Source organism: Ammospiza nelsoni, chromosome 1, assembly GCF_027579445.1.
Source record: "Ammospiza nelsoni isolate bAmmNel1 chromosome 1, bAmmNel1.pri, whole genome shotgun sequence".
Lineage (NCBI taxonomy): Eukaryota > Metazoa > Chordata > Aves > Passeriformes > Passerellidae > Ammospiza > Ammospiza nelsoni.
The window spans coordinates 51,977,626-52,002,575 of record NC_080633.1 but is presented as its reverse complement, the minus strand read 5'-3'; the positions used below and the strand labels follow the sequence as shown (position 1 = coordinate 52,002,575).

Below are 24,950 nucleotides of genomic sequence, written 5' to 3'. Positions count from 1 at the left end.
ACATTTATGAAGCCAAGACCTGGCTGCAGGTGTCTACACTGAGATTTCAGAGGTTGATTTTCAGAGATGACATTTCCAGGAGCTTCCAGTGAGGCCCATAAGAGATGCTGGGTCTACATGTTCAGTTGTTGCAAAGAAGTCAAGAAGCAGATGCCCACAGCATACAAGAGGTAGGAAATGGAGGGAGTTATGTCTTTAGGGTTCATTGTTGTTTGGGTTTTTTGAAGGGCAGTTATAGGCTGAAAAAGTAGAGAAATGGAAATTATTGTTTCACCTGCTTTTAGAGAAGTGAACACTCCAGTCATTTCATACAATTAAGGCATGATAAAATGCTATGATTAATGGTATGATTAATGCTGACAAAATGAGCCTAAATGTCAATATTTTAATGGTGCCTGCTGAGTTAATACAAAGCTGCACACGAGGCTCAGTCCTCAGTAGATGTAAAACAGTAATAAAATTGGGCTGCAATAATTTACAACCATTGCCCTAAAAACTATTAATATATTGGGACATCTGATGGCAAAGACCATGTCAACAGACAGAATATGCAACATTCATCACTCTGAGAAAAACTGATGAGAACTCACTGTGCCACTGCTCTGAACACTCTACTGGCTATTCATTTGAAAACAAATCTACTTCAAGGCCATTTATCTTTAAAAGCCCTCAACAAATTAGGACACATATCTCCTGGACTGTCTACCCATCTATTTTTCACAAAGATAATTAGCACACTGACCCAACTCTTACTGACATTGTGCTCTGTTTGGACTAATGGGAAAGAGGTTTCTGTAAGCAAGAAATCACCAGCAATATCCCCAGATATGGATATCTGCACTGAAGAAACTTTTGTGAGCCTTTTGCTAAATGCAAAACAAGTTTCTCTCTTGCATAGTTTCTTCCATTTTTAGCATAATTTTCTCTTTCATTACATACTTTTGCAGCTCTTGCAGCCTGAGCAAATTCAACCATCTGCAGCAAAAGAAGAAAAAACTGCTCCCTACAAAACCTGCAGCTTATTCTTGATATTTACATCAACTCAGAGAACAAATGGAGTCAAGTCCCATGGTCAAAGTCCTCCTGTAGAAGAATTAAGGCCTGTGATGTGCAGGCCTACAGAAAAGGAGGATGACTATAGGAAATTTTTACTTGCATTTAAGGAACCACATTCTCCCCCCCTCTTGTTTTTCTATTTGATGCTTATAAACCTTGCAGTCTTACAGGCATAACTTACTCAATAAGAATGAACATGGGCACAACTATGTGAACAGGCAGTTACATGAAAAAACACAGCTAAAAAATCTTCTAGCAGACTTGGAAAATCCTAATCTTTGAATAAAGCTGGATCACTTTTATTCCTGTTGGAAACCTTTCCTAAGTTACAAATCAGTCCATCAATCAATCAATCAACAATGCCTACAAGTTTCTACACTGGCATCATCATCTCATCCTTCCTGAAAGCTTTTTTCTCTTTCTTCTTTCCAAAATTATTTAGCTGTACTTCTTTAATGAAACTTCTCAAATAAAGCATGAGAAGCAACTTTTCTTGCTTTGAAAAGGGCTTTTATCAAAAGTGTTGTGAACATCCCTGATAGCCTATGCACTGCCTATGCAGTGACTTTTTAGCACATTGTAACTCACTGTGAACAATTCCAATATATTTTAGAGCATAGATTTGCTATTCTAAAATCCTTCTTGGCTTCTCCCCATCATATTGTATTTATCTAGTTATTTTATATTTATAATATCATTTTGCATTTTTAATTGATTTCTCTTTGCCACGTGCCAGTCTTAAGGCTGTATGTCCATCACAAAGCATAGGTAAAAGGAACACATATTTTTAAAGACAACCTTTACTCTGGTAGCCAATAAATTAATATATGCCACTTTGCCTCCTTTCAGTGTTAGAATCATATCACTAAAGAGTTTTTCTGCATATTGCGAGGATGTTGGCATTGAATTTTCTAAAGCGGGGAAAAACTTTCAATGCTTCAAACAAGAGGCCTTTGGTAAAGATCACTGCTATTCCCAGACTTTCTGACATGATGCAAGTGGGAATACACAATGGGGGGGGACATGCTGTGCTGAGATACAGGCATGCCTCAAGGTGCTGACAAAGTATGACTTCAAATTCAGAGTTTCAGCCACACCAAAGTGGCTTCCACTAAACAATTAATGTTTTGGGTTTGTTTCTTTGGTATTTACATTTTACTATTTGCCTGAAGAGGAGCCATTCCTCTCCTTTCCAGTGTTCTATCAAACATCAACAAAGAAGGAGGTTCAGTGCTGAGGAAGAAGCAGGAAAGAGACAGGTAGTATAGGGGCAGAGCTGAAAGTTGGAAGATGGTTATAGGTTCCCAGAAAATTTGTGTACTGATAGAAATATACCTAAATACCTAAGATGCTAATCAAGATCCATTGAAAAGACACTGCAGTTATACACATTCCTGATCATATAGGTGGACATCCAAATATACAACAGCATCTGAGAGAAAAACCTCTGAATGATCTTACTGAAAATTTCTTCCTGCTCATGTTTCTGCTCTCACATCAGTCTACAGATACACCATGATATATCAATAAACCAGGACAGCAAAAACAAACAAAAAACCCACACCAAAAAAACCCCAAAATCCCCACAAAAATAGCCAAACAAAAACCCCACAATGAAATAAAAACCCAAATTAAAAACAAAACAAAAAATAAACCGCCTCTGAAAAAAAAAAAATTGGTTTCCAGTAACATAAGTTACTCAGAAAGTTATTACCCATCAGATTAATTTTAAATGAACAATCACTGCCCACTTAAATGTCAGAGTATGTAGGAAGGGACAAGGTTGTTTTTCACAGTTTCAAAACTGACAGATAAGAGAGGTGAGAAACAGGGCTGAGGCTGCTCTTTGGGCAGTTGATGTTCCTTCAGCTGCACAAGAATTAACACCAAAATTGTGATTGTAAGAATTCCAGGTAAGTCAGATTTACTGAGAGCCTATCATAATAAACCCTTGAGAAAGCAGTTCATGAAACCAGCAAACATAACAAAACCACAGTGACAATCGATCTGGCTGTTGCTACAGATCACCACAGCAAGATTACTGTGGGTTTTCAAACTAAAACAAAGGAGTTTGGGGATCAGCACCAAATTAACACAATTTTCTGCCAAGTAAGCACCTGTCTCCAAATGTTAATTCAAAACTGATAAAATTCTTATTGAAATGGACCATTTAGTTCAGGGCTTTTTGAAGAGCTACCATCCACTTCCCACACATACTCAAATGGAACAATCTCACCACCAAGAATGAAGTAAATTACTGGTTAGAAACTAAGGGGGATTCCTCATTTCCTGAAAGGCTTTCATCATGGTTTTTTGCTTTTTGTTTTTTAGACATCGAAAAACCCAACAGTAGTTTCCGACCCGCTACACACATACAATTCTTAATTTACTTGCTGATACAGCACTCCTTAAAAGTTGGCTTCTGATTCACAAGACAAGACTCTGATTTTATCAGTTAATATCTTTGACAGCTCACTATGAGTAGTATGTAGATCTACCTTAGCAAGTAGCATAGCCGAATAAAATCAGTCTGTAAAGCAAAACTGTTGGTGCTGAAGGTATGATATTCACATCACACACGTTTTGGGAGAAAGGAGGAGAGGGAGGCTACTTCAGGTTCAGTTTAGCCTGGTTTTGTAGACCCATTAGCAGTAGGAGAGCATTATGTGCACTCCTGCAGCACATTTTTATCCAAAGGAAATTAGTTTACATATTCCAAAACCACCCTGCAACATAAAGCAAACCACAGCAAACAGGCAGGATCATGCAACTTGCGTCAAAATTATATTCTTCATCCACAGTAAAATACTAATGTAAATATGCCAATAGCCACATGGCTTCTGGCTTCTGAATTTTTATTTGTATTTTATGCTGCAAGATCAGTTTAACTTACATGACACTTTTGTAATTTTATACTCATCAAAATTTGGCTCTAAACTTAAGATTTTTTTAATTTAAGAGGCAATCTGACACTACCTATCATGTATGGAAGGTGTAAGGGGGACTTGAATCAAAATTTATAAATATAGCATTTTTAACTCCTGAAAAAGCACTTAACATCATACCCTGAGATGCTATTTCTAAGGTTATCTTTTAGGTTAAAACCTCACTTTGAACAGAGCAAATAGTGTACCTTATACAAAAATACTCCTCATTCTGCTTTTCTCTTTCTTGAACCAAGATTTCCCCCAACAGTGCTTTCTTTCTTGGGGAAACCCAGTGCTCTGCTGAGATACCAAGGACTATAAAAAAGGATAATTTCCTAGGACCATTATGCAGACCAAATCAACACTATAAAATATAAACATTTCACATGTTAAAAGTTTCACAACTCCTGCAGAACTACTACTCTGAAAATAGTTAAACTTCAAGTCAGTAAAATCTACTTCCTCCATCTGTGCTCTTGCTGAAAAGGTAGTTGTCAGCTTTAATTCAGAGAAACAGTTAAGCTTAGACTACTGTATTAATTATAGCCATTGCTTATAAAACATTGCGTAGCTGCTTTTTTCCACACTGAATCCCAAGCCTCCAAACAAGCCATTTAATTTTCCTCATAACAGTGACAACTCCCATAATAAAACTGCACAAATTATGTAAAAGGATCACAGACCCTAACAAACATGTTCTCAAACTTCTTGAATGTATAAATTAAACATGCATACACAACTGATTTTTGTGCAAAGGCACTGTTATCCCTGTCAATGCATCTTAGTGTTCATTTTTTCATGTAAATTCTATTGATTTTTAAATATTTTGCAGCTCCTAATTCTCCAGGCAAATTCCAGTAAGAAGAGTAGGAAGAAGAGGGGATTTGTGCAAACAGTCTTATTGAAAAGCTGCAATGTGTTACCCTCTGGAGAGCACTCTACAAGAATTTATGTGGATGAATTCAAACCAACTAATTTCTCACAATAAGTTGCAAACATGGCCATACACATGGGATAATTTACCCACATCATCAACCACTGTGCCAAGAAGGGTGCCATGCCTTGCAATGAAATTTTTCAATTAATGCTGGTGCTTCTCTGGAGAATGTGAGAGCTGCATTTCTGATTTCAGTATGTGATGGGATGCTTCTTTTTATCCCAAGTCCTATAGTTTATAGCTGCATTTCTGAGTACCTTGGACTTCTGCTCTTTATGTGTCAAACATCTCAGTCTGGTCAAGCAGAATAAGGTCACACAATTCCCAGTAGTGAATCTTCAGCTTTAGATAACTTGTCCAGCATCACAAAGAAACTTCATGGCTGGATTCAACTCTCTAGGGCAACACAGAACTCAACTGAATCATGAGAACTGGCTATTTAAATAGAAATCCTAACCACACTTACTATTATGTACATGGAAATGATGCTTGTGTCCCATTACCAACTCTCATTTGAAAATAAACACAGTGGAGTAACCAGTCACATTGGGAGGGGCAGCAATGTACACAAACCATAAAACAGGCTTTTCAAGGCACACCCTGGCAGATGCACCATGTGCCACTGCAAGGCCTTTGGTTTGATTTGCCCCACACTCTCGTCCTTGTCTCGAGGGACGTGGCCAAACCATACCCATCATTCTGCACCTTGTGCAATCTGGACTTTCATTTCCAGCCAAGCACAGCAAAGGTCAGAATTAACTGGAAGCAGCAGTGGTTGGTTTAGCTGAGATATTGCCTGTTCACTTACACTCTTACAGTTTTCAAGATTGGACTCAAATTATCCAACAATCCAACAAAGAGAGATTTCTGGTATAGGCACAGTCAAGTAGAGGTCTACAATATTATTCAGATATGATTTATCCTGTGGCATGAAAAAAAATAGCCAGGTGATGCTGAAGTGATGAATAGGAAGTGAAATAGCAGGAGGAAAGAATTCTGTGCAGAATGAGAAGACTAGTCACCAGGGTTACAGAATCAGGGTTACAACTTTCACACGTACGGTGAACTTTTAAAATGCATTAATTTCACTACAACTACATTATAAAAAAATACTAAATGCTTTTTTTTGTTATTCACAGGCAAGTCATCATCTGAAACAGAACCCATTTGACACCTTTTGATACCAGTTGGAAGACCTTATAAGACAAGAATTAGACAAACAGTCCTGCTATAAAAATATTGATAGTCTTATGGTAAAATTGACTTTAGTGTTTAAAACTTCTAGGCACAGACCATTAGACTGGAGCTTAAATCTTCATCAAAGTAAAAATGAAAGCAAATCTTGAGAAAATCTAAACAACAATTACTATTCAAGGAAGTTCCAACCTTAAATGAAAACCAAGGAGATGCGTTCACTTTCTCGCTCTGTAATAGTCAGGATGAATGTAATGCCCTCCATGCATTTTAAAAACACAGCATCAACACTGTCTGAATACATCACACTAACAATACTTGTTATCTGGTATGTCTCTATTTCCAAGGAGACAACCAGGCATACAAGCTCTACCAGCAGTCGATACTGTCAGCTCAATCTGCACACAGCAAGGGCAAGGTGACTTCAAGGAATCACAAGGCAGAGCAGGCAGATGTCAGGAGTCTCTCTGGGCAAATGGGTACAAAGCACAATCCCATCAGCAAACATTCAGCTCAGCAAACAGTACAGTGCCATTTCTATGGTCAACAGATATCTTTAGGTATTTTCTACAGGATTAACAAAACGTAATACGCATTTAATGATTTGCATACAGGAGTACTGTCCAAAGAGTAAGAACCATTGGAACACAGAAGTGCCTGACTGCACAGCATTTAGAACCCCTGCTTGCTGCTACCAAGTGCTCCACTGAGCCTTCAGTTCCTGGCACTAACATCTCCTATGCACATAAAAGTCTGAATTCTATTTGCACCAAGATGCACTTTAAGAGGCTGACAGAATCCGATGCCTCTCTTGATGTCAAAACACCACTCCTATCCACCAACGAGACATTTCTCTACTGATCTCACTGGAAGCACACATTTCAAGTAGATGTTTTTGGAGCATACCTATTAGATCCTGCTTCACAACGTCAGCTATCTCATTTTTAAAAACTGGGAAGGAGATATACCTTTTATCAGCATGGATAAAGTTAGTGTGTGCCTTCAGGAGACTGGTGACCCACATTCAGGTTCCCTCCTTATCAAGAGGGAATTGACATCCAAATTCAGTCAAGACAGCACTCTCCCTCCCAGACATGGCATTACTCTTGGGGAAGAAGATTCTTCCCTCCCTGCTACAAAATGAAATATATGATGGGACTATTTTCATAAAACAGTTAAACATGAGTAGCCTGTAGAAGTCTGATTCTGCAGTCCACTGACTTAAAGTTTGTTCTCCAATTTATTCAGACAACTCTTTTCCACTTTGAATACATCCTCCAATTACTTCACCACGGTATTACAGGATTATATCCACTGCCTCCTCCCTAACGTGTGACATGCTGTCGGAGAACAGCGTAACCTCTGGTTTTGCAGGATAATTTTCAGGCAAGAAGAGTGGTTTTCTATCTATCTTCAGAATACTTGGCACTAGCAGTAATAAAAGGAGGGAATAGCTTTCTGCAACACAGCATAAAATGTCCAAATCCAACAGAGCAGGATTTTAGATGCTTCAGTCTTCCCACTTCTCATGATATTCCCACTGCCAAACTCAGCTTGATTCCTCCTTAGTACATTTACACTGATGGATTGTACACTTTGTATACAATTTCTCCCTCTTCCCTTTATATACAGTCCCGCTACCATGCTGAGGACAAGTACACCATCATATGAAGTCCAGTGTGCATCCACTGAATAGCCCAGGGGCTAAATTCCAGTAAAATGCTGTGAAGGTACACAGCAAAGTCCCATCTTCAGAAAGGGGAAAACAGGCATTATGTGACTGTAGGAAGATCACACTCCTATGCAGCAAATGAGTCAATACAAAAAAACAAAAGTTCCTTTCCGCTCCTCAGCTTTATCTGGTAAGACACACTACAAATCACAAATGGCTTCTGGCCAAACTCCAGTGTGGACAATTACAGGCTTCTCTTTCCCTACTTCTGTTCAGCCATCCAAATACACTATCTTTCACTGTCCTGGACTCATGTGTACTAATTAAGCACTTATTTAAAAGCACAAAGCATTCAACCAGGCCACAATGTACTTTGGAGATGGCTGGATTTTGTATTTAGTAAGTTCACCGAGTTTTAAAAAGTTGAGTAAATTGTGACCCGTGTAACATTCATTATTAACTCCTCAGATATAATGGATGAGACTGATGAGGCAACTCCCAGTGACTCCCAGGATTTTACCTCATATGCTTCCATGAAAATCTATGCTGAGACAGTTGGTACTGTAACACCCCAAACCCCTTTGGGGTGCATGTCAGAAAGGACATTTGCGCCCATACCACCTTTTCAGTCTTGCTGTTTTCATAGCAGATTATTCCGTACTTTGAGGTCCAGAGTGCCATCCAGAAGGTTCACAAAGGCAAAGAGGCTTTCCAGATGGTCGTAACAACAGCCCACACCAGCAGTGGTGGCAGTGGGAGGGTGTTTGGGCCTCTGGAGTAAGATTCTGGCAAAGAACAACGAGGAGGGGAATGTTTTCTTATATTACAACTAGAGTTTTTAACAGATATAGGAAGAAAAGAATGAATTTAATTTCCCAACATTTAAAAACATTTCACTCCTAAAATTGTCTTCTGATTTCACAAACTTTATTTTATTATTTCTAAAGTTAATTTTTTTTTACCATATGAAGGCAGCTCCATTTTGCTGCCTGTTTTAGGACATTCTATAACTTTACATCCACCACTGGCTTCTTAAGAAAACATTTTTTAGAACCTTCTTGTATATATTTTATAAATAGATAAATCTACACTTGGAGAAAACAAGGTAAAATAAACAAAAAGAAAGACAAAAAACCACAAAGGTGATGAAAACTGCATTACATTATCAGTCAGGTAAGGAATTTTTATGTAAGCTGGATGAAGTTCCTCTTCACATTTTATTCTGTAATATGTCATTGTGCTGCATCTGGCAGAAAAATAAGACCTAAAATCAAAGTTCTGTGGACTGAATAGCTACAATAAGCTTACTTAAATCAGGAACTAACAGCTGTCTCTTGGAATAAAACTAGGGGGTGATAAAGAAACAAAAAGAGAACACTATCAGAATATCGATGCTTCTTCCATAGGTAAAAAATAATTACCTAATGTGGAAAACTTTGTAGTGAGAGCTGTTTAAGGTTCATGTAACTTTTAAACAAGATTGAAAAAGCTGTTTTCAAGTAAATGGTGTGATAGCATCACTGGGATCACTGTAGTCTGGCAGAACAGACACCATATCCAGCAAAGATTAGCTCTCAAAAAAGTAGGTCATGCCTGTAAGGGACTACTCACTCAAGCTGACCCTCCAAATCATTATGACAAACTGTTCCCATAAGATACCTGTCACACTAATAAAGTTTGGTAGGTTTAGTCACTACACAAAGCCTATGATAACTGCTTTTATTGTAAGTCACTTGCGCTAGTTTATAGTCCCTTGTTTTGACAAGCTGCAGATGATATATAATTAAAGAGAACTGTTACTTTCTTCCTTTTCTCACAATACAGTAAAGCCTGTAAACAAACACAAGCTCTGGGACCATTAAGAGAGGCTCTTGTTTGCAGACTGTCTTTTCAACCAACTACTTCAATTTCAATGCTAAAACTGTCAAGCTTAATTAAGAGTTATGGGGCATAACCATTTCAAAACCATAAATCTATACAGTAGAAAAGTATAATGACTGCCTTAGTGGACATCTCTTTTTAAATAAGCAGTATCTCTTACCAAGACCTAATTTAAGTTCCTTATACACAACATTGTATTGTAAATAACTTTATTACTTCTCCTGAAGTGAATATTAAGACTAGCATAAAGTATTTTCATCCTGATGTCTTTTGGTTTATTTGACTATTTAAAGTGGACCTCAAAGCACATTCTACTGCTTATGCTGCTACTCCATCCAAGTCCACCAGAGATCTTTGTGATCCTCCAACATGTTTGCAGAGAACTGCCTTTCTCTCCAGCTTCTTTCAATATCTTGTTTTCTAAAGTCTCTTTGACTTTTGAGTGTGCACAGCTGTTCACACATCCTCACAGCTTCAGGCAGAAAGATACAGAGTTCACCATTGAAGGACTCCCCTTTAAAAACATCCTTAGCATTCAGCACCCCCAGCCTGAGACACCAGCGGCACAGGCCAAAAAATCCACCAAAACAGCATTGTAGGGCAGGTGTAGATGTAAATCTTAAATCCACATTATCCATTCCAGAAGAACCACAAATTTCCATGTTAACAGTGGTTATAGTCTTCTACCATAACCTCTGCAAAATCAGTGCTCTAGGGAGCACCCAACCCAGTCAGAAAACCTAATGCAACCTCAGTCATATTGGTACTTTCAGCCAGAAATTAAAATTTAACAGACAACTGATTACTGTGTTTCAAAGGTTTGAACCTCACAGTACTGGAGGGATTCTAAAATCAATTGAATGTTGCTACTTTCAGTGTGAAAAAAGTCCCACATACAGTCTTACCATTAAGTTTCACATAGTTAAGGTGATTTTCTGGACTTTGCAGCAAAGGAGTTACCCTTAAAATACAAGTCCTAAAGGCTTAAACCTTTAAGGGTGATTGAATCAGTATCATGTTTATTACTATTTCTTAATCTAATAACTTTTGTTATGTGATTGCATGAGAAAGCTGTCTCCACCTGCTTCATGGACTAACAGATGAATTCATTTTACAGAACTGATGATCACATAATAGTCAGTCTAGAGGCAGCCCCTTAAAATAAAAGTCTTAAAGGAAACTTAAATTATTTCTATCCTGATGAGCACTTTTTTATGTGTTAAACAACATTTGGATCTAGAGGAAATAATGGCTGCATCTAAAAGCATAATTTATGCAGACTAAACACAACTCTTATCAGCTGTTTATCAGATCCAGAGAGGAACAGCAAATACACCCTGGTCAGCATGTAAGTACACTTGGGGAGAAGATACTTAGAAAAGGAGCTACACTTCTTTCTTCTTCATTACCCTATCTGGAAAATGTGGTTAATAATAATAATGCTCTGAACTTAAATTTCCATTTGTAGATTTAAAATCACTTTATAAAGGTGCATAAGCATTATTATTCTCATTTCACAGTTGGCCTCACTAAGTACAGAGATTTGTAGCAATTTGTATGAGAAGCAGCATCACCTAGTGAATAAATTAAGACTCTGAAGTTATGTCCCCAGGGTTTTCTTCCCAGCTAAATTGTAAACTTCAGACTACACCAATATGCACTGTGGCAAAACCAGACACAGTCCATCTGAAATTGGAGGGTTTCTGCATGGGAATAGGCACACAAGCCAGGAATACATAACATAGAGGAAAAGAATTTCTGCCTTACATTGATCTAGTCACTTAAAATAAACTTTCTGCAGCCACGGGGAGATGGACATCACAGATGTCATCAGAGCGTTCAAACACACACAAAAAAATGAAATTACATCTTTCCAGAAGAATAAAGGAAATAATAAGATACATAGCAGTGGACAGCCTGGAGTTTAATCAGGAGAGAACTCCCTAACCACCAGCATCAAAATCTTCTCCTCTCTTGTTGACAAAAGATATCTCATGCAAATTTCCTGCAATAACGTTTCTCTTACTCAATATTATTCCTCCTTTGGACAACAGCTCCTGCACGTGGCAACAATCTTACAGGTGGGTTTTAAACTTTGTCATGAAAAGCATTTCTCTGTGGTAAGGATTCAGGAAAATACTGAGTACATCTTCTCTGTTAACGGAAATAATTTTAGTATATTTTATTCTCAAATATCAGTTGGTCACTTAGGTTAAACTTTAACATTTCCAATTACACATTAGACTAAAGGCTAAAAACAAGGGAGCAATATGATATTTTTTCTTTTTAGAATTATGGGAATGATAAAAATCAGGCTAAAAGGCTAACAGGTAGATAGAAGTATTTTCAAGCTTAAAACTATTATCTATTCTTCAAAAAGCTGCTTAATTTCAGAGCCAGGCCAATGAAGTCAAAATAATCTCTCATCAAAACTACTCCAACTTTTTTTCCCAAATATCAGTTGGCCAAGAAAGAATACCAACACAGTTAAGAGATTAAGCCAAAAACATGTTTGCAGGCTTTTAAATTTAAATAAACAGAGGCCTTAAGTATTTAAAAAACTGGCATATTACAGAAAAATTACAAGAGTTGCCACTGAAATTAATCTGAAATAGCTTGTACACATGAAACTTGTAGGACAACCAATTTCAGACACATGGGGGGAAAAACAAACAAAAGTGAGTGTCAAAACAAAAATAAAAAGTTAAATGTTTTTAATGCAATAATAGTTTACAAAGTTTTATATGGAGTATGAGTATAATATTAGTTAGATCAAATTACTTCTCCAAGCATAATATGTTGGACAAAAACCAGGAGATAACAAACTGGGGTTATAGTAAAACATGATTTTGCCACACATGTTGACACCCTGCAAAATTTTGCAATTCATAAACATATGGTTCAAACAACTATCAAATAATTTAAATTTAATAACAAAATAACTTTTTTCTACTCTACTATTCTTGTAATCACAGAAAAGCCTATTCGAATTAGTCAGAAAAAACCCAGCTGCAGCAGTTCTCTCTTCTGTTTCAGTTTGTGTAAAGACATAAATCCATGATGGATTCATGTTAATTTAGTTTAGGAGCTTTTATTTACACGTTTACCTCTCTAACATGCCTTGACTACAACTAGAGTCAAACTATACTGGTCAAACTATAACAGGTGAATGTGTGTTGATGATAGTGGCAGGCAGAGCAGAACCTTTGGATGATATTCAGAAAACCAAAGATGTGCAGTCAAGACCTCTCAATCAGTTCTGCCAGACAGCACAGTGAGTGACCCTTAAAGGAGACAATCTCAGTGAAAGCACTTTTCCCTCCCCAGCCAGGGCATTACAGGGCCCCCCACCTGGGAGCGTCTTCCACACACAGGACTCATTACATCAGGGAAGATGGTGCAGGGGAGCCTAGAGCTCTGCACAAAAACATCACCACAGAAGTAGCAGAATGGTGAGCTGCTGTTTTAGTGTACTTCTGTGTTAGCTTTTGCTTTAACTCCTCTATAACTGTACGACAACCAAATCAAGGTTTCCTGTCAGCATGATGTACTGGGAACACACATTTCCCCCAGCTTGACCGCTCTTGGGCTTCTTATGCCACCTCCCACTGCCTCCCTAAAGCCACAACAAAGATCGCTATCAACCAATATGACAACACCTAACAAGGGCACAGCTGATAAACTCCAAGTTTGATCCTGTCTACAATGCTCATATGCCTCCAGCAGATGATTCACCTGCTTTTGAAACAGGAGGTAGCGTTACAACTAAATGCAGATGAGGAACATGCATCAAATGTAAGTTTTTATTTTAGAAAGCATATTCAAGGAGCACCTCTAAATATGGGTAGGATGAAAGAAGAGAAGCATGAACACTGGTCCCATCAGGACTGGGTTGATTTTCTAGTTTGGCATGTGAATGTAAATGAATCTTTAATCAGCATTCATAATTTCTGCACCAGGACAAAGTTAGAGGAAGCAGAAGTTAAAGGAGGAAAATAAAGAAGGCTGAAAGCGTAAAAATATTCATGACATACACACATGTGCACACTCCCACACATCCAGCAAGCCCTACTTTGCCATATGGGATTACTGCTCTGTATTTAGCTAATGGATTAAGCATCAATAATTTTTTAAAAATATGAATATTACTTTTCCAATAACAATAAGTCAAGGATTTAAAATAGAAAAGCCTTTTTAATGAAAAACAAATGGCATTTAAAACTTGATAGCCTTTAGGTCTGATAAAAAAGTCAAAGCCTTTTTTTAAAGAAAAGAAACTTTCTTTAATAATCTCAGGCACTGCAATGCACAAAAGGCACCACTTGCAATGCAGTGAGTGCTATTATGGCAGTCTGGCTACAGCAAATGATAGGATCCTAATGGAAGAAAAAACATATGCCTTCAAAAAAGATGAAAAATGGTTTAAATCAGATGAGGGGCCATTAACTTTTTCTTTGAAGAACCCTTTTAAAAAACATTAGCAAGTGTAAACACTCTTAACTCTAGCGATGACAAGGCAAATCAAACAGATCTTAAGGGACCTCTAACTAAAGAAAAGGCATTACAAGATTTAGGGCAACTTTCCAAGATTAAGCACACAGTGAGATGGCACATGGCATTTACTCATACTGACACTGCTGTCTGGGGTACCACCAGTACAATTTGTGGGGACTTAGGATATTGTCATCTTATTGCAAAAGTTCCATACCTTCTTGGTGATTTCTCATGGACAGCTCCTTACAGCACTGACTTCTTCTTCACAGCACAGCCAAAAAACTCCAGCCCACTTCTCACGCAGCTAACCCACTCTTTTACAGCACTCATCCCTACTAGACACAGCTGTGGCCTGCTAAGGGCAGGCCTGTTCCTAATCTGTGGTGATTAGTGCAGCTGCAACTCCTCAGGGGTGAGATTGCCTTCTGCACTATCTTTATTTTCTTACACTCTATCCTCCCACATTAGGAAGCACTGAGACATACCCAAGCTGGCAGTCATGACTGGTGAAAGAGTCTAATAACCAGATAAATATGTCACTGGCACAATCAGGTACAGTCAAACCTGAATTTAATGGGCACAATTCCCATCCCAGGGACTGCCACAGTGTTCAGATGATTTGCTAAGTTTGAGCCCTTTGGGGAGCTCAAGTTGATTTTCTAAAGGGCCACAATTTCACCCCATGTGCCAAGTAAAAAAGTCTGTGCCACAAACTTTACTTCATCTTCATGCCATTTTCCTGAACCACAGTAAAAGAACAGCATGTTTTGACTATTAGGATAAAATCTAGTGCAAGAAATTCTAGATATGAAGTGTGCCCACAAGTGTTTCACTTTCAAAGAGGCAAAAACAAGTAAAAGCTTTGGCAAAACAGCTGTTATGTTGCAGTCTCTCTTCCAGCCTTTCTTCATCCCTGGTATGCTGCTGACTTTTAGCTTTATCCTATCCCAACATTCCAACCAGCACACAGTCTTACCACCTTAAGCTTATTGAAATAATCAGTACCAACAAGACCATTAACACACTAGACTTACCTCCAACAGCTGCATTTGAAGGATTTAAGAACCACTGAAAGCCAGTTTCATTCTCCCTTAATATTACTGTTTTAAAAATGTATTAAATTCTTATGTGTCATATATTCTAAGAAAATGCCTTCCCTTACTTCCTTTTTTGCTATAATGATGATCAGATAAAACCGGTGAGCAACACTACTTTTTTTTTTTTTCATTTTCCAGAGAGAAGATAATGTTTTAGATGGATGTGCCCTATCAACTGCAGTATGCAATTTAATGAGGAAAGTTTCACACCTGTAGTTTTAAAATCAATGAAGTTTCAATGGTGAAAAAACAAAACAGCAGAGTGCAGATGAAGGTTTACTTCTAACTCTCGATTCCTTAGAAAGCTAAAATCACCACCATATACAACACAATAAAACTACATATGGTCCTTGCCCTGCAAAAATCTTGTTGAGGCTTTTTGGTTTTGGTTTGTTTTGGGTTTGTAGGCTTTTTTTAATAAATGTAAACCTTTACTTCTCAAAGCATTTTGAAATTCAAATGACAATTCAACGGACTGCTAAGTATACCTCTATAGACACACAAATTAATATTTTCTTCTAATTACCTTATTTCTCAGATGTGGAACGTGAAAAAAAAAATATCACATAACTTCAGCATTAAAATAAGAGATTAAAATGCCTCATTTGGCACCAAATGCTATCATCATAAAAGAAATGAGGGAACCTGAAACGTGTTTCCACTTTTTAAATATCCAGTTCAAATCCAAAAGCCATGAATTTCAAAATAATTTGGACCTGAACTGAGTAACCATCCAAACATTCTTGAGTGACAACAGAAAAATTGCTTATAACATGTCCTGACCTCCAAAAATTGAAAAACACTAGCACTCTAGTAGAAACTTGATGCTAGGCAGCTACCTAGAAGAGGAAGTGTTTACAAGGTCACCAGCAAGCCAGGCAGCCAGCCTGCTGCAGTGCTTGCACAATGAATTAGGCTAGATCAGTTAAGTAAATACAAGATAAAAGTGCAGATTTCCAGATGAGTAGGGTTAGGGAATTTCTTGGGTATGGCAGTGTATCACTTCATCTGCTCTGCATCTTCATATCAAACCCCACCAAACAAAACCAAAGTCACCCACTAAATTAACTAATGCACAAATCAAATCTATGTACAAATACACGAATGGGACAGGACTGCAGGGGAACATGTCTCAAGCTGTTTATCTTCTAGCATCAGTCTCATTACGTGGTGATGACAGTGGGAAGATGCCAGCAGCTCACAGCCCTGGCAGCAGACAATGAACTTAGTGTTACAACTTACTTTAGAAGGTTTTTGACCACTCACACAAAGCAAAAGCATATTGACAGTAGTTCTATCCAACCACTAGAAGCACATCTACCTTTTGTTAAAATAATGCTTATTTTGAATACAATACCTACTTGTAAGCCTTAAACCATAATACTCAGAGCTCCATTATTACGCTTAGAACTTCTTAATATATTTCTAGATATACTTTTCTGTAGCTTAGGGAGTTATTCTAGACAAGCGTTAATACACAGACCATTGTTCTATTTGTCCTTACTCTTCTACTTCTTTTATAACTTTTCTACTGACAAATCTTAAGGCTACTGCTTAGCTCTAATCTCAGTTCTGCTGTCTCTGAGGCCTGCCTTTTACAGCTTTCCCAAAACCCTCTGATTTTAAAGATTCCCACAACTGACAGTCAAGCTGTACAAATTGACATTTTGGGTGCACAGCAGTATTCCCAGGGAGCCAGCTCAGACACAGCTGCTACACAATTACACTCAGGTGTATTTGGATTCTGCTCTCCAGCCCCACCAACCATGGTGACCACAGAGAGGGACAGATGTAAAACTGCCTCTCAGCCAATATCTCCCTTTAACACTTGAAAATGGCACTTCAGCAGCATTTATTATACAAGGTTCAAGCTCTCTCCTTCAAAATGCCACAGCTTTCACCTGCACATTTAGGCCTACCCATTATGCAGTACTTCCTCCAGGCCTCTCCACCTTAGAAGAGTCTACGAGGCAGTAACAGGAAATTCTGCTAATTAGAGCTTACCAACAGTAGAAATCTTTAGAACTGTGGCTAGCAGGGTGATGGATTTGGCAAGCTGCTGTCTTGAAAGATTGCTGAATCCACAAAACATTTCATTAAAACTTATTTTCCAAAGTTCCCTATATAAAGATCTGTTCATATTTGTGTCAAGCTCACAGCAGTTAATGCAGTCACCATACCAAAGTTTTTCTTTTGCTAAGCAGATGTTAAGAAGAGAAAATATAATATCTTTGAGAGAGGAAGTGCAAAACCTACCCCACAACCATCCTTTTCCTAAGCCACATTCCCAGTATGTACACTTCCAAGTCTTTGTGGAGCTTGGTTTAGAGAATGCAACAACTTTTGGTGAGGGTTCTGGGCAGAAGTTTGGTTTTTAGGTAACCCAATTCACTTCCTGGGCCAAATGAAATCTTCAGATATGCACAGAAACAGAAGACAGCTGTCAAATCAACAAAATTAACACCAGCTTCTGCCCCCACACTCAACCCTAGGAAATTTTAGTTGCAGTTCCCTGGGTTTTTACTAGAGGTTTTTGTATCTTGTCTATCAAAATATTATGGACATACTGTATACATAAAACCAGCCCAGATGGAATGACAATAAACCAGCACATACTTACTAGCCTCTGTTTCTGCATGCATAAAACACGTGGGTAAAAAAAAAAAAAAAAGATAAAATAAAGATATTGACACATCTTAAATAATGTTCTTACAAATTGGCAGAAGTACTGGGCATATACAGAGTCAGATGTGACAGAGAGAGATAATAGTGAGTTGTTGAGCTTTACAGTGAGTGCAGAAGCAGCATTCTTTTTTAACCTGAACTCTCCATCACACTTGCGTTTACTATGTCTGATATTCCAGTGGAAATGTGATTTGATGTCTTTTGAAAACAACACTTCACTATGACTTTAAATTATTCCCCATGGGGGACCATTTTACTGCAACATGCTTTGCTTACTAGCTCTGCTGCTTCCAGCAAGCTGCTTGATAGATGCCAAAGATGAAGATGAGCTCTGTAATGCACATTTTTGGATGACTGAAGATAAAATTCTCTGCTTCTTGGCATAGTTTTCCAAATGATCATGATTCTTAGAGCATTCATTACTGTGTACTAAGGCAATCTATATTTCTGTCAAATCCTGTTATTTACAATTTATGGAGAGTAAAGATTAGAAAGGAGAGATACTTCAGTGAGCAAAACAACACACACAAGGAACACTTCCTGTTCTAATTTTTATTCTCCCCAGTGACCTTGTTATCCCTGTCCTTAAGTGACAGATGTCATTAACAAGTTACACACTTGCAAACACGAATGGCAATTGTACAGTAAAGTACTTGGATATAAAAAATAAAAGCATTCCAAGATAATAGGAAAGGACAGCCTTTTGGAAAAAAGATAAACAGTTAGCACATTCATTTTGTATTATTACTGGTTTTAAAGTAACAGCTATAAGCTCCAGTGAAGATCAGAGTTTCACAGTAATGGTACTGCCCAAGAACACAAGAACAGGTGCTCTGGATTGGAAGAGCTGATCACTAATTAGATCAAATTGCCAAAAGGAGAGAGGAGAAGGGCGGAACAAGGCACTGAAACAAAGTGCTACTTGTTGTATACTTTGAATCAGGCTAGCAACATACACAGGCATGAAATAGAAGATAATTACCTGATCATTAAAAAAACACCCTGAGAGACGTTATCAAGACAAACTCATGTCATACTTCTCAAGCAGCTGGTAAAGTACAGAGAAAAGAAAAATAATAAAAAAGCCATAGTAATAATTTGAACAGTGTATGTTATTCCTATTTCTAACCAAATGCCTCTAACATCTAAACATCATGATTCAGCTGTATCCATAACTACTGCCAATGGTCACCATTCTCATGCTGGACTCTTTTTGACATGAAACATTTTATTTGTGCTTTCTTTATCTCAGCAAGGGAATACTAAGCTTGTTGATGGAAACAAAATTCCATTTTCCAGAAGAAACCATTTTCTAAAATTATAGGATGATGACAGATCTATTCAATGTAACTTTACAAAAAGGAAATTTTTCCTGCCATTTGATTCTCCACTGAGAGTTTTAATTAAAACCAATCAGCTTTCACAACTTTTCTTACTGTTTTAAGATGTACTAGAGGTTACAACTATCCTGGCTTGATGCAGGCATGCCAGTTGCACCAGATGAACCTTAGATAGTCAGCTCTGGTCTATATCAGAGCCTAGAATTATTTGCCATTTCAGTTATTTCAGAAACTTGGCAAATGCGTAACACATCAATGACAAAGGCACAGACCACGAAGTTACTCTGCAAAGAGTTGCTAAGAAACATCACTCGCCTTATCTGCCTTATCTGCTCCCATGGCCAACACACAAATACTGGCAGAAACTTTACACTGCACCTTCCAAGTCTTTTTGAGGGAAAATCAGGTGGGGAAGTCCAACCTATTGCTAACCAAGCTGCACAGGAAATAATCTCAAAACAGTTGCATAACAATCAGATTCAAAGGAAAAACATTTGTGATCAAGTTATCCCTGGGATCGCTTCCATTTCCATTCAGCAATATAAACTGACTGCAGGAAGAACCACATTTTTCTCACAACACAGGTCAATGCAGCTACATAAACATGCAGATTTAGGCACATCATCAATTTCCTGAACAGGCACTTGAAGTCCTAGTAACAAATTGATTTTTTTTTACATGTACTGTACACTTGTGTACTACATACCTAACCAACGCAAGACTTTCCAGCCTGATCTTCAAAACAAAACAAAACAATGACTTTATTTTGCTTTCAGTCCATTCCTTACTTACTCATGAACCACCTGTACTTATAAGCAAAGGTTGAGTCCACCAACCCTTCCCCATCACAAATATCTTATAAATAGAACTGCTATGACAACGTTAATTCAATCTCACACCCCACTTGAGGCAGCCAATTCTGCCATCTACAATTCCCAGCCCACTGGGGTCCTTCTCATTCCCCACAGTCCTCAAGCATCTCTCTTCTATAAATCTTTGGAAGTATCACACATCTGGCACCAACCTGATCTCTCTTTAGCAACAGGCACTTTTGAGAATCAAGGGTGACTTGAAACCTTTCACTTTTTTTTTTCCATTTTCGCTTACATAAAAACTGTGGTAAAATGAGATGCTGTTATTTTGAAGTAATGCTTGCAATCAAGATTTGCCTCAAATTCTGCACCTAAAAATAATTTGCAAGAAAAAGTATTTTCTTACTTAAAGCTACTCATTACTCATCATTAAAAGATTATGTAAACATTTTTTACTATTATTTTCCATATGCTTTTATTTAAAATTAGAACTCATGCATTATTAACTGATGACTAAATAGAGACTCATCTGCCTATTTTGAAGAGAAAGGTTTCTCCTGTGTTTCCATTGATTATGTTCCCTTCCTCAGATTCTTCACTTTGCACAAGTTTTTCCTACAGCAAAGTAGAAGTGGGCACAGAAATAATTCATGTCCCCAAAAATACACCACATAACCCTACTGGAACACGACTCAGGAAAGTTTTGAAAACAAACAAGAAAAAATTACTAATGCTTTTGGAGAAAAAAACTCAAAGCACAAATAAACTCAAACAAAACCCCCAGGCTCCCCCAAAAACAACAACAACCACCAAAATGAAAAAATTATAAAAAAATAAAACAAAAAAAAAAAAAAAAAACAAGAGTAAGGAAGAAATGTTTGGAAACAAACTGATGAGGCTCATTTGTGGGATTTGGTCAACTCAAGCAGCAGCCTTAAGGAACTCTAGGGTGTTTGAAATCTGATGTTTGTCTTTTTTATCCTATAAAATATAATCCTTATAGATTTTTAGCAAGCCTAGGCCAGCCTAAATAATGAAGTACTTTCATAATTCTCACATTATGCACAAATGTGGGCAACGAGTAAGATAAACTTTGCTTAATGCCACCACCAGCCCCAGGACTGTGTGATGCCTCCCAGCACCTCCAGCAGGATACACAAGGAGCACCCTTGACTAAACTAAAAGCTGTGCACAACAGGTATCTTGGACAATATAACAATGCAATGGGATACAGAGTGAACAAAAAATCAATATTTAGTGCAATTACTAACCGTAAGCAACAAATGGGTCTAAACCATTGTAACCATAGTAAGGTAAGTTCCAGTGCACAGATTAGTGTTCTCCTGTAAAAAAGTTTAATTACTTTATTCCTCATTATTTTACACTTGATAATGTGGTGGGTCCCCATGCAACAATCTGTACTCAAAGGAGAACACAGAGATAGAGAGGTAGACTTGGCAAGGAAGGACACTCCAAGCATGAAAAAGGATTCAACAGATGTAAAAATGTTCAGCGATGTGGGTGAGTCCCTAGGAAGCCAATGGAACATGAGTTGAATCAGAAAAGGTCACAAAGACACTGACAAGGAAGTTGAGTTTGATGCAAGGTAAAGGCACTTGGAAGTTTCAGGATGGAACATGGCACCAGCTAGGAGGGAGGGAACTCTTTTAACACCCACACACTGCCCTTCACACTGACACTCTCTCTTGGTATCCTTTTGTTAGACCCCAAATGCTCTCTGTGAGCAAAGTTCTCCTGCAAACTTCTCCCACAAAGATAAACTAATATAGCTCTGAGTCTCCCTGCATCTTGGAGGATGCCTCATTTCTCACTGCCCTTGTCAATTAGTGTACACCAGAACTGGACATGGTATTTTAGTACTGGAAGGCAAAAGCAGAGGTAGCAGATTTCCTTGCACAGAAACAGGCTCTGCCACAGAAATTTGTGAATTCAGATTCACTAGAACTATTGTTTCCCACTGCAAAGTTTTCCCTCTCTGAATTAATTTTGTTTATAACATTTACACTGGATATTTTAATCACTTGACCCTATCTGAGTCTGTGCAGTTCACGCAGAGATCCAGATACCATTGTACTCCATACTCTTCATTGCTATTTCCCAATCCATCAATCCTTGTGTCCACAATCATTCCTAGATTTTGCATTTCCTTTCATTGCAGACAAAATATGATGAGACATAAAACCCTGCTAGATTTCTCAGGGTGCACTCATATATGGGTCTATTTTGAGATCTGTCACACAGTCACTCTATAACCTACACAGATACATCATGCTTATTTTGTGCCATAATAGTTTCTACATCACAAGTGCCTTGAAACGTGTCTTACAGAACCATACAAGCATTACATGGCTTCTGTAAATGTTCTATCCAAGCTCTAGTTCACTTGACAGTACCTTTGTTCAGAACCCCTAGTGATTTTTTTCAAAAGAATTTGGCTTAAATGTAGATTTAAGGCTAAAATTATTTTCAAGGTATGGCTTTTTTATCTATACACAACATTACACTGTTTCAATTTGCCTTAGAGAGGCAAATATATCTATTTACTTTCAGAGCCGAGTTAATTTTAGTAAGACTGTAAAAATGCCCCAAAAGTGTGTCCAAAGATGTATGTTTGACTAATAATATCAATAATATATCTGAAATTGTTGTCTTGATTTTTAAGATTTACTAAGCTTTCTGATGTTTACATTCTTGTAAAGAACTTTCTCACACACTTTCTGTAAATAACTTATTGTTTTGCATTCTTTTATGGAGGAGGAGAAATTTGATGGACTGTTGGTTTGTCCAGTATCATTGGAGAGGTGCCACTTTCCCCCTCCAATCCTACTGTCACTTTTAAAAATCTATAAATGTTAGAGTCAGAAAATAAACTTCCCTTTTTTCACCTTGAGAGCAGCAGCGTGTACACATCGTATTGTTTCATGTCCTACAGTAACAACAGACCAACAGAATTCTCATCTGCATTCTCTACTGCAAAACAGATCTTTAATTCACAGAGGAAAAAGGTTGAAAGCTGGAATTACAAAAAGGACATGAAGGCTCTTTTTACATTTTGGTCGCAAAAATTATTTAATCTGAAAGAGTTTTTTTAGGTTAAACAACAAAGAGCTTCACTGTGATCAGCATTACCAAGGATTCACAAGTTTTCTACAAAAGCAATTGTCCTTTTCATCAGAGGAATAATAACCCAGGTTTGCTATTTTCAAATTCTGTCTGTAAACAATATTTGCCAGAATGATATTTACAATCTTCTGGGTGCCCACTGCAGGACCAAAGATAATTGGCACACAACTGAAACACAGGAGGCTCTGTGTCCTCTATATTCCTCTGAATATCAGGAAATACCTTTTCACTGTGAGGGGGCTGAGGACTGCAGCACAGGTGGCCCAGGGAGGTGGCAGAGTAGCCCTCCTTGGAGATCCTTTAGAGATGTCTGCAGATGGTCCTGGGCCACTGGCTGCAGGTGGCCAAGTTTGAGCAGCAGGGCTGGACCACAGGACCTCCAGTGATCCTTTTCAGGCTAAACTCTTCTGAGATTCTGTGATGCAAGCGTCTTATCTACACTGAAAAAGAATATATTAGCAAAACTTAAAATGCAAAGAGTAATTTCTCCTCTTAATAGAAATGTTGTATTTGCAACAACAGCCGATGGGGTTTTCTAAGAGACTGACAGTGTAAATTGGAGTACATGATTAAAAACTGGAGTTGTAACACCGCTTTACTCTGGTTGAACATCTGTTCTGTAGTTGGTTTGTGTACCTTGCTTGATTTCCAAACAGATTGTAGAATGCACAGAGTTTAAAAGATTGTTCTGAAGAACAGTATGAACAGGGCCATGGTCAGTGCATGAGGAAATATTACAAATCACAGAATAACAGCAGTCCCATGGGCTACCAGGAAAGTATAATTTGGATCTCAGGATTTCACAGTTATGTCCCATAGCAATGAAGCCCTTATCTTTGTGTTATATGCCATCAGTTTGGCAATATTTTGAAATAAGTCTCAAAAGAATTTAAGTTTATTGACTCTGCACTGTTAAGCAGAGAATGTCATACATCTCCTCTAAAGAGGTGATGAGTCCAGAGTTATATAAATTCGAAAATTAATACACGAATATTGTAAAGGAAGCTCATGGGGATTCTTTTAGTTTATTTTAAAAGGTTGGCAAAATTTCTTTAGTTTTTAGTTTTAAGCAAACACTCCCAGGCTGAACAGGTCAAAGAAGGTTGAATGGAGTAATTGAGTAGTTTAAGAACATGAGCACTTTGTTCTTACTGATAAATTAGACAGCTGCTCTGAATTACATTTCATGCTGTTTTCACACAACATCTAATTTCCTCCTGCTAGTTCTAAAGCTACTTGGAACTGTACACAATTAACTCCACCACCTTTCCTTTATCCTTCAAAAAGGATAAATTTTGTTTGCTTACAGTTCTCTACATATTTTCCTTTCTCCTATAATATCATAAAAAATAATACACATTTGTAACAGAAGAAATGCATTAGCAGCATAATACAATGAAAATGAATATGATGTATGATCAATTAATTGTAAAAGAGTGCATATTCTTTTATTACAGAATACCCAGGTAAGCTCCAACAAACTGGAGCTTTTTTCCTGTTTTCAATATATTTTGAACACCTCAAAGTATTTTTCCCCTGTATTTGGAAATAGTACAAAAACCTAACTTTTTGTTTTCTGAATACAATTCACACTTTGTCATCAACCTACTTTCAATTATGCAAATTACAATGTGAGTGGATCCAAAATGAAGGAGAGGTTTTTTTTACTGAAAAAAAAAGGGAAATAGTATTTGTAATAAAAATATTTATA

The 24,950-nt window shown here is 37.6% G+C and overlaps 1 protein-coding gene across 2 annotated transcripts in view; it reads right to left on the bottom strand.

Annotated features, from left to right (window-relative positions):
* TPK1 (thiamin pyrophosphokinase 1) overlaps window positions 1–24,950 on the bottom strand; it is a 302,955-nt gene that overhangs the window by 247,587 nt on the left and 30,418 nt on the right. The window contains exon 2 of one of the 2 annotated variants that reach the window (XM_059478901.1): window positions 23,462–23,679. The exons of the other annotated variant lie outside the window; for it this stretch is intronic. The gene's annotated coding sequence lies outside the window, so the exon portion shown is untranslated. The remainder of the gene's footprint in view (window positions 1–23,461; window positions 23,680–24,950) is intronic. 2 annotated transcript variants of the gene reach the window in all.